A 10,988-nucleotide genomic window follows, 5' to 3' on the forward strand; every position below is an offset into this window, starting at 1 on the left:
AATTTCCAAAATTTACTTATGCCGACGTGTTTAGAGATGCTTCATAACTTCAGGCACTCAAAGACGGTGAAGCACACCTCCTGTTTTCTTCTCCAAAGAGTTTTCTCAAATGTTTGTGGAGGAACACGTAACTGAGACCAGGGCAGAGGACGATTGCACTGCGACAACTCTCTGCGTCCGCTGGTTGTTGTAAATGATGGAGCTCTCGAAATGGATTACACAGTCATCTGAAAATACACTCTAACTTGTGTGACCCAAACAGCTTGAATCGGGTATGTGCTTGATGTAATAAGATATTTGTTATCATGCTCAGAAAATCTGTTCCACGAAGATGATTTATTTATTTATTTATTACGCTCAGAAAATATATTGAACAAATAAGTAAAACTTTACAATCGTGCGATTCGCAGAAATTAATCCCATGCTCAGAATGCAAGGGAAATTCGATCAATAAACGCCAGTGTCCAGTGCTAGAATATTGCCCTGTTGTGTGGGACCCGCACCAAATAGTTAACACAGGGGATATTTAACATACAGAGAGAAGGGTACGACAAATGTCACGGGTTAGTGTCACCCATGGGAGATTGTCACGGAGATGCTGAAGAAACTGAACTGACAGACGCTTCAAAATAGACCCCAGCTATCCCGAGAAAGCCTAATTACAATTCTTAAAGAACTGATTTTGAATGATGACTTGTGGAATACACTACAATTCCATACGTATTGCTCTCGTATGGATCACAAGGTGAATATTAGACATTTTACAGCGCACATAGACGGGGCTACACAGTCAGTCTTCCCGCACTCCATAAAGGATTGAATGGAATGGAAAGAAAACCTAATAACTCGCACAATGGAAGGCATACTTTGCCATGCACTTCACAATGGTTCAAAGAGTACGGACGTCGATGTAAATCCTTTACTCTCATCAATACTGTATAATGAAGTGAAGCTTAGCACTCACAGCTTCGCGAAACATCGTAATGGGAGGAATGGACTTAATACACAGTATTACCGTCTATGCAACAACTCATGCGGAAAAGACTGAGGCCGCTGTAACAATGTACTATTACTCTTCGTGTATTCGTTTACATTAATTCAGCTTAAATTTACAACTGAAATCGGATTGATTTTTAATTGACATATAGAACAGACAGATTCCTCAGTTACCCTCGAAATATCCTGGCAGGCTTTTGAACTCCGTTGCGCTCTCCTCCCCTCCACCCTCACCGTAGCCCCAGCTGCCCCTCCCACCATCCCTCCCCACGAATTTCGTTATAAGCTCCGGCACAGAAAACTCTTTCTGGAAGAGAGACGTGCTCTGAATGCCCGGCTAAAATTCGCAGAACAGCGAACTGCCATTGTGTTCTGAATAGCGGCATAACGAGATTGTTGTTTACATCTGGAAACAGCACTGCGTGGAGAAAAGTATTCTCGATTGAAAGTTTCTGCTTAAAGAGAGACAATTGTCTGCTACCTCTTATTGTCAAACCATCCGTAAACACCAAAAGTTGGAAAAATTCCTATAATAAGATGAACGCCAAACGGCAATATACGATGCGTATTTTCTGATGTTTTTACTACACATCTAATATGAATCCAACGTCTAAAGATGCTTTTCAGGTAGATTTATACACTTATCTAGAGGTGATTTTTCTTTATGAAAGCGTGTTACTTGTGTCCGTTGAGAATATTTCGCCTTGAAAAAAAAGAAAAAAAGACGGACGCTTAATTTGTTTACAGGAAAATGGGTTTTGCTCAAAATAAAATCAAATTAAGCGTCCGTATTATTTTTCTTTTTTATTTCAAGGCAAAATATTCCTAACGTATTTATTTTTAAGGCAAACACAGGCACAAGTAACGAACTTTCATGAAGAGAAATCACTTCAATATAAGTGTATAAATCTGCCTGAAAAGCATCTTTAGACGTTTGATTCATATTAGCTGTGTAGTAATAATAACGTCAGAAATACGCAGTGTATATTGCCGTTTAGCATTATAAATTATGACGTTTATTTCGTCCAGCAAAGACAGTTCTCCTCACTTACTAAGAAAGCAACGACTGAAAGTAATTACCGCCCTTTGTACTGCCTTTAAATTTTCATCCCTGTTTGTAGTTAGTGGCATGTTAACAAATACTTAACCATAATGCAGCAGGATTTCGCGAAACCAGAGCCTGCAACTACAAAATTTCTTTTTACCTAAAAAAACCGTAGCTCTGTTCTAAGCAGATACATAGACCGTTTCTTCCTCCTTGACGATATTTTAAATTTTTCTCGATTTTATTTATAGATTCAGTCTGCCCCATTTTTGGGTCTTACTGTTGTTGGCAGTTCCTGTGTCTGAGATTTCGATTTACTTGTAATGTCATTCTACGCTATAATATAATTTCTCTCACTTTTACATCCCAATCATTTCTCATGTTTCCATTCCCTAGTTATACCGTTTTATGTCATTCTCTGACTGTACTACGACTTATTATTTGCTACGACATATGTTTGCTAATCACTTTCCGACTACAATGCTTTTCTCATTGCTATATGGACAACGGTAGTTATTTATTACCTGGTGACACCTTGTAAAACTAAAATCTTTGCATAATAGGATCGGCCACGGCATGCCAAACTGCAGGTGAGCGTCTTGTGCTGTTGCATGTTGTAATGTGTAATAGGCAGACATCTATTCAGACCATCACACAGGAATACCAAACTGCATCAGAATCCACTGCAAGTACTATGACAGTTAGGCGGGAGGTGAGAAAACTTGAATTTCGTGGTCGAGCGGCTGCTCATAAGCCACACATAAGACCGGTAAATACCAACCAACGCATCGCACGGTGTAAGGAGCGGAACCATTGGACGACTGAACAATGGGAAAAGGCTGTGTGGAGTGACGAATCACGGTACACAATGTGGCGATCCGACGGCAGGGTGTGGGTAAGGCGAAAGCCCGGTGCACGTCAACTGCCAGCGTGTGTAGTGCCAACAGTAAAATTTGGGGGCGGTGGTGTTACGGTGCATTCGTGTTTTTCATAGAAGGGGCTTTCACCCCTTGTTGTTTTGCGTGGCACTATAACAGCACAGGCCTACATCGATGTTTTAAACACCTTCTTACTTCCTACTGTTGAAGAGCAATTCGGAGATGGCGATTGCATCTTTCAACACGATAGAGCACCGTTCATAATGCACGGCCTGTGGCGGAGTGGTTACACCACAATAACATCCCTGTAATGAACTAGCCTGCACAGAGTCATGCCCTGAATCCTGTAGAACACTGTTGGGAAGTCTTGGAACGCCAACTTCGTGGCACGCCTCACCGACCGACATCGTACCTCACCTAAGTGCAACACTCCGTGAAGAATGGGCTGCCATTCACCAAGAAACCTTCCAGCACCTCATTGAACGTATACGTGCGAGAGTGGAAGCTGTCATCGAGGCTAAGGGTGGGCCAACACCATACTGAATTCGAGCATTACCGATGGAAGGCTCCACGAACTAGTAAGTCATTTTCAGCCAAGTGTTCGAATACTTTTGATCACATAGTGTAACTGTATCTTCTGTTTACTGTTTTAACTTGTTCGCTAGTCAATTCTGTTCCTGGTGAAGTTTCCTGCGACAACAGTTGCCGTATAACCCTGTAGCCTACGTCTCCTTACCGTTCTAAATGAAGTAGTAAACAACAAACCTCCGCAAAACGCAAATCACACAGTGTGCTATCAGGCGGTCCTGGAGGTGGAACATCTATTGCGCTGTAGGAGGTATTGTCGTGTTCTCGAAGAACATCACGTCGCACACTTGTTACTAAGTTGCACATGGTAAAACGGAGAACAACAGGTAATGATCGAGGAAGCAATGTAGCTGCAACAGTCACCCCCATCAATTTGAAGCTCTCTCTTTTTATGTTGTTTTGTCCGAGTTTGTTACTAACTTTCCAGTTCCACTGTACAGAATTTTTCTAAGCTACACTCCTGGAAATTGAAATAAGAACACCGTGAATTCATTGTCCCAGGAAGGGGAAACTTTATTGACACATTCCTGGGGTCAGATACATCACATGATCACACTGACAGAACCACAGGCACATAGACACAGGCAACAGAGCATGCACAATGTCGGCACTAGTACAGTGTATATCCACCTTTCGCAGCAATGCAGGCTGCTTCTCCCATGGAGACGATCGTAGAGATGCTGGATGTAGTCCTGTGGAACGGCTTGCCATGCCATTTCCACCTGGCGCCTCAGTTGGACCAGCGTTCGTGCTGGACGTGCAGACCGCGTGAGACGACGCTTCATCCAGTCCCAAACATGCTCGATGGGGGACAGATCCGGAGATCTTGCTGGCCAGGGTAGTTGACTTACACCTTCTAGAGCACGTTGGGGGGCACGGGATACATGCGGACGTGCATTGTCCTGTTGGAACAGCAAGTTCCCTTGCCGGTCTAGGAATGGTAGAACGATGGGTTCGATGACGGTTTGGATGTACCGTGCACTATTCAGTGTCCCCTCGACGATCACCAGTGGTGTACGGCCAGTGTAGGAGATCGCTCCCCACACCATGATGCCGGGTGTTGGCCCTGTGTGCCTCGGTCGTATGCAGTCCTGATTGTGGCGCTCACCTGCACGGCGCCAAACACGCATACGACCATCATTGGCACCAAGGCAGAAGCGACTCTCATCGCTGAAGACGACACGTCTCCATTCGTCCCTCCATTCACGCCTGTCGCGACACCACTGGAGGCGGGCTGCACGATGTTGGGGCGTGAGCGGAAGACGGCCTAACGGTGTGCGGGACCGTAGCCCAGCTTCATGGAGACGGTTGCGAATGGTCCTCGCCGATACCCCAGGAGCAACAGTGTCCCTAATTTGCTGGGAAGTGGCGGTGCGGTCCCCTACGGCACTGCGTAGGATCCTACGGTCTTGGCGTGCATCCGTGCGTCGCTGCGGTCTGGTCCCAGGTCGACGGGCACGTGCACCTTCCGCCGACCACTGGCGACAACATCGATGTACTGTGGAGACCTCACGCCCCACGTGTTGAGCAATTCGGCGGTACGTCCACCCGGCCTCCCGCATGCCCACTATACGCCCTCGCTCAAAGTCCGTCAACTGCACATACGGTTCACGTCCACGCTGTCGCGGCATGCTACCAGTGTTAAAGACTGCGATGGAGCTCCGTATGCCACGGCAAACTGGCTGACACTGACGGCGGCGGTGCACAAATGCTGCGCAGCTAGCGCCATTCGACGGCCAACACCGCGGTTCCTGGTGTGTCCACTGTGCCGTGCGTGTGATCATTGCTTGTACAGCCCTCTCGCAGTGTCCGGAGCAAGTATGGTGGGTCTGACACACCGGTGTCAATGTGTTCTTTTTTCCATTTCCAGGAGTGTATTTGTTTCCATAAATTCGGTATTTTCGGCAGAGGGACTGTAAATAAGCAATATCTATAGATTCTGTAATGATCTGCGATAAGCATAAAATTTTGTGTAGTTGAAAAAATAAAAACCATGTAATGGATGCAGGAAATTACTGGACCACTTCACATGCATTAGATTTCATTCGCAGTTTATTAGAACTGTCGAGGTAAAAAAGTCCGATGAAGGTGCCCACGCTGAAAAAGGGAACGAAAACACGTTTATTGAATGACGGCTTTCGTGTGACGCGTGGCTGTTTTTGCAGTTGAGCCAGGCTTCTTCAGCCTAAACTGACAGCGCGTCACGCGGACAGCGGTTTCTCGCTGATATTTCGTGTAGCGGTTGCACCAACATAGCACACTCCTAATTTGCATAGCTATTTCGCCCGTTTATGAAATCAGGCACGAAGTAGACCTTATCTTCGTTCCTGTGCTATATAGTTACGAGGGGAGTTCAAAAATTAATTTACACGATGCTAAGGCAGGGCAAATGAATTTTATTGAATGCTGCTCTGCATTTCAAAGTGACACGGATAAATGATATTGTTTTGGAACATAGTAACAAAGTCTCTGAAAACAATGATCGGAACGTTCCGCGGTCATTCAATTCCTCAGCGACAGAAATCCACTCGTGGGAGAACCGTTGTGTCAGCGTCCTCGTGGTTGGAAAATCTCTTTTCTCGCAGAGGTTCTTTCAGCTTGTTGGAGACGGAAATCGCATGGTGCAGTATCTGGACTTCCCGATCAGCATCAACCTCGTCTGTGCGGTCTTGGTAAAATTGTTAGCGCCATTTCACTACGGCTAGACGAGGTATCCCGTTCTTTCCGTATATCGGCAGAATTGCACGGTGAACCTGTTGTAATTTAGACTATTTTCCACAAGACTCATACTGTTCCACCTACTTCAGATTTGGAGTACGTTTTCAGTTGCCACGTCATTTCAATCGTTCACTGTGGTTCACTTGCTATCAAGGAACGGAGCTTGGGTTTAACGTCCCGGCGACATCGAGCTCATTAGAGACGGATCACAAGCTCGGATGATGTCAAGGAAGGGGAAGGAAATTGGAAATCGGCTGTGCCCTTTCAAAGGAACCATGCCGGCATTCGCCTGGAGCGAATTAGGGAAGTCACGGAAAACCTAAATCTGAACGGCTGGATGCGGGTTCGAACCGTCGACCTTCCGAATGCGAGTCCAGTGTGCTATCCACTGCTCCACCTCCCTCGGTATTCGATTATTATCCGTACAGCAGCAGAACTCTCTCTGCAGGAAACCCGGAACATGGTCTCTCATTTAACATTGCGCCACTCTTGTTGGACAACGGTCTTGACGTGGGACAACGTGTGTTACTCTCTGAAGTTCCTACTTAGACAGTAAAATCACTGGTGGGGGTGGTGTTGCGCTTCCGTATCTTATCTCCTGTTATTTATTTCCTGGTGGCAGTTTTATTCCTACTTGGCATCCGTTTCACAACTTGCAATAGGTCTGTGAAGGTTATCATCGTTATTCAGTGTTTGCTATCCTCGTCTCAGTTGTCGACGTTGTCAGTGAGATGGTGTAGTACGGAAATCACTCGGCGCGAATTCCCTTTAAACAGGGGTTTAAATCTCCACATTGCCATTCTGACATAGGCTTTCCATGGTTTCGCTAACGCATTTCCGATCAGTACGATCGTTTCTTCAAGCGCCGTTATCATCCAAATGAGGCTAGGATTGTCTCCTAAGGGACTGATTTCGACGAGTTGTCAGGCCCTTGGCAAAAAAAAAAAAAAAAAAAAAAAAAACAGGCCTCCAGTAGTAAGCACACATTATATTTTCATGTAATCCGAAATGAACGAAACTGCCACTTGCTCTGCTATCATGCACTACTAGTTTAATGATGATGATGTTTAGATTGTGGGGCGCGCAACCGCGCGGTTATCAGCGCCCGTACAAATTCCCAACCGTTTCTCAATCCAATCTTCCACTTGCATGGAGGATGATGAAATGATGAGGACAACACAAACACCCAGTCATCTCGAGGCAGGTAAAAATCCCTGACCCCGCCGGGAATCGAACCCGGGAAACCGTGCTCGGGAAGCAAGAACGCAACCGCGAGACCACGAGCTGCAGGCACTACTAGTTTAAATTCGCTGACATGAGCAGTTTGATAACGTCCTCGGCGATGGCTAAAATGCAGTTTATCGCGGTACGTCTCATGGAGAACAGCTTCTACCACATGAAGCGGATATAATTGCTTCGCATTCTAGCTCGGACATTGATATTCATTCGTTTTAAATCTCTCGTTACTATGTGTTTTGTGTTTCCCTCTTAAATGTTGTGCCTGCACAGAAAAAAGATTAAACCATTAATAATATCCTCATGAGAGAAAACGAATAAGATACCACTAGATCCAAGATCCATTGCAGCCCACGTAAACTTTCCTCTTAAAAGCATATCACCATTGAGCTGCAATGTACTCAACTTCCTAATTCAATAGCAAAGTGCAATCGAAGTACAAAACATACATCTCAAATCGCTCTTTTCTAATGCTCTGAGACCGAGCGAGATGGCGCAGTGGTTAGCACACTGGACTCGCATTCGGCAGGATGACGGTTCAAATCCCCATACGGAGATACAGATCTATGTTTTCCGTGATTTCCCTAAATCGCTTAAAGCAAATGCCGGGATGGTTCCTTCGGAAGGGTACGGCCGCTTTCCCTGTCCATCCTTCCATAATCCGAGCTTGTGATCCATCTCTAATGACCTCGCTGTCAACGGTACGTTTAATATCCTACCCCTCGTCATCCCTTGAGCACCGAGAATATGCTCTGACGTCCGGTTACAAAAGTTACTCACGAAGGATGGTGGCTCATGTACTCACGACTGTGTGGTGTTTGTGAACTTTATACTGCTCGCACGTACCTATAACCCAGCAAGAAATGATGTGTGGCCAACTGCACTGTAACTCATGTGCACACAGTTAATATACAGTTTTACCAGAGGTAACCATTGAAATTCATATTTCAATGATCACGATAGTTTATGCTGACAGCGGTAGTTGTACCCTGGTACCCTGGGATCCAAACAGTGCTTCGCCACAAGTTAAATCGACGGGCAATAACCAATAGCATCCCAATTAATTTTTGTCTGTTCATCGATTCTGCAACTCGAACACCATTTTCAGTGGTTGGGCTTGCCATTACTTATTTCTTATTTAATCTTCCATGTCTACTATTCCATATGGAATTCATTTATGATCAAATTTCCATGCTTTAGGCCTGTAGCGCGCGTGTTTACTACTAGGGCGCACAACAGATATCATGTGGAAGCAAATATGAATGGAATAGGTGGCGTGACGGATAGAGGCTCATGCCTTAAGCACGAGACTTTCTTTCCATTTTCTCGCAGAAAGGGTGTTTTAACAAGTGGGCAGCTATCAACAGGAAGAGGAACGGTCTTCTTTGGCGTCGTAATGTAGAAGTAGTTTGCTAAATATTAACCTCAACTTTATTAAAACAATTAAGCACAGCCGGCCGCTGTGGCCGAGCGGTAATAGGCGCTGGTTTCTGTTCTTTCGGACATGTCTGTATAAGTACATAGTTCTGGCAACACTGGCCATGACCTTCTCCTTCTGTGCGGATGCACACATATTCCCCGAACTCTTACGGGACTTGGTAAGAATGTCTTCCACGCCACGAGTAATGAGTGTGTTGGGGTGGGACACTACGAATGTAGTGTGTGGACATATAAGTTGAGAATGTGGGTCTCGCGGGAGACGTGCGCGAGATAGTCCTTGCAGTCGCACTATCCTCTATGCCGTCGGTGGCTCAGATGGATAGAGCGTCTGCCATGTGAGCTGGAGATCCCGGGTTCGAGTCCCGGTCGGGGCACACATTTTCACCTGACCCCGTTGATATATATCAACGCCTGGTTGCAGCTGAAGGTATTAAAATATAATTCTAACAACTGTTCTAGGTCTTGTCCTTCAGGGTGGTTTTTGTGTCGATGAATCAGTTCTTGCTGAACACCTTGCAACCCACTTTGCGACAGCATTGCTAACCGCTTCTTATCTGGCTGTCTTTCTACTGCAGAGACGACAGGTTGAAGACTTCCCCATATGTCAAACACCCCCTCCCCCACTATTTAGAATCATATAATCAACATTTCACTGACTGGGAACTGCTTAAGGCTCTTGCCTCGTCTTATGATATGGTCCCAGGCCTTGGGTCAACTCATAATCGGGTTATTCAACACCTGAATAGTACTCAAAGACAACATCTATTCACGTGTTACCGAGCGAGGTGGCGCAGTGGTTAGCACACTGGACTCGCATTCGGGAGGACGACGGTTCAATCCCGTCTCCGGCCATCCTGATTTAGGTTTTCCGTGATTTCCCTAAATCGTTTCAGGCGAATGCCGAGATGGTTCCTTTGAAAGGGCACGGCCGATTTCCTTCTCAATCCTTCCCTAGCCCGAGCTTGCGCTCCGTCTCTAATGACCTCGTTGTCGACGGGACGTTAAACACTAACCACCACCACCACCTACTCACGTGTTCAACTGTATTTGGCTCTAAAGTGTCTTCCCTTCACCGACCGATTAGCTTCACCAACGTGCTCTGCAAACTGCTTGAAAGGATGATTGCATACAGATCATGTTGGATTCTCGAGTCTTGGGCCTCTTTCCCACTGTCAGTGTGGTGTCCAGAATGGACAATCCACAACAGACCATCCGGTCCACTTGGGAACAGCAATCCGACAGGCTTTTCCTAAACGCCAACACCACATTGCAGTCTTTTTTGACTCACATAAGACATACGGCACCACTTTGACGCCATCACGTTTTACTTATCTTCTCTGACTGGGGCTTTTGTGGCTACCTACTGGTTTTTATTCGTCGGCAGTTGTCTGGGTTCGAGTTGCTACTTCAGTCAGCTGTCCGCATGTCCAAGAGAATGGCGTCCCACAAGGTTCTGTCACGAGTGTCGCACCCTTCCTCATCAGTACGCTAATGACGTCTGTTCAGGCCACTGGTCATCCATGCACTGTAATAAGTTGACGACTCTTGCATTTCGTACAGATTCCTACTAAGAGCCTCGGCAGAACGCCGGCGCCAAGCTCCCATCCCACAATCCTCTGCGTGGACCCTTTCCCATATTTTCAGTTTCTTTCCGCAAAAATCTGGGCCGTGCATTTCTGTCGTCATACCATGGCCCAGCCTGACCTAGACCTCTTCTTGGATACCCGGCGCGTGGAAATTGTTGCACAGTTTCTTTTCTTTGGCCTCGTTTTTGATAAAATGCTGACTTGGGAGCTCCACATTCGTCAACTAACGACTAGTTGCAAGCAGAAACTTAACGCTCTTTGCTTCCTTGCCCAACTATCTCGTGTTTTCGCTCCTCTACCGAGCTCATGGCTTAGGGCCATCAGCCCCAGGCTCTGCTCTTCTCCACCAGCCATCAGCTAATTCAGATCTGTAACGTCTCCTCTCTCCTTCCATTCCTCTACCCATTACGTTTACTTAGACCAGCGGACGGCCTCACAGTTCGTCCCCGGCGAGCCCCTATGTACACTTATGTGGCAGAATAAATCAGAATTCAGTTTATT

The 10,988-nt window shown here is 46.1% G+C and overlaps 1 non-coding gene across 1 annotated transcript; it reads left to right on the plus strand.

Annotated features, from left to right (window-relative positions):
• The first annotated feature begins 9,200 nt into the window (after window positions 1–9,200).
• On the plus strand, window positions 9,201–9,275 carry Trnat-ugu. Its single transcript has one exon. It is a non-coding gene; the product is annotated as a tRNA-Thr (tRNA).
• Window positions 9,276–10,988: the final 1,713 nt, after the last annotated feature.

The sequence above is a fragment of the Schistocerca americana genome, chromosome X (genome assembly GCF_021461395.2).
Source record: "Schistocerca americana isolate TAMUIC-IGC-003095 chromosome X, iqSchAmer2.1, whole genome shotgun sequence".
Lineage (NCBI taxonomy): Eukaryota > Metazoa > Arthropoda > Insecta > Orthoptera > Acrididae > Schistocerca > Schistocerca americana.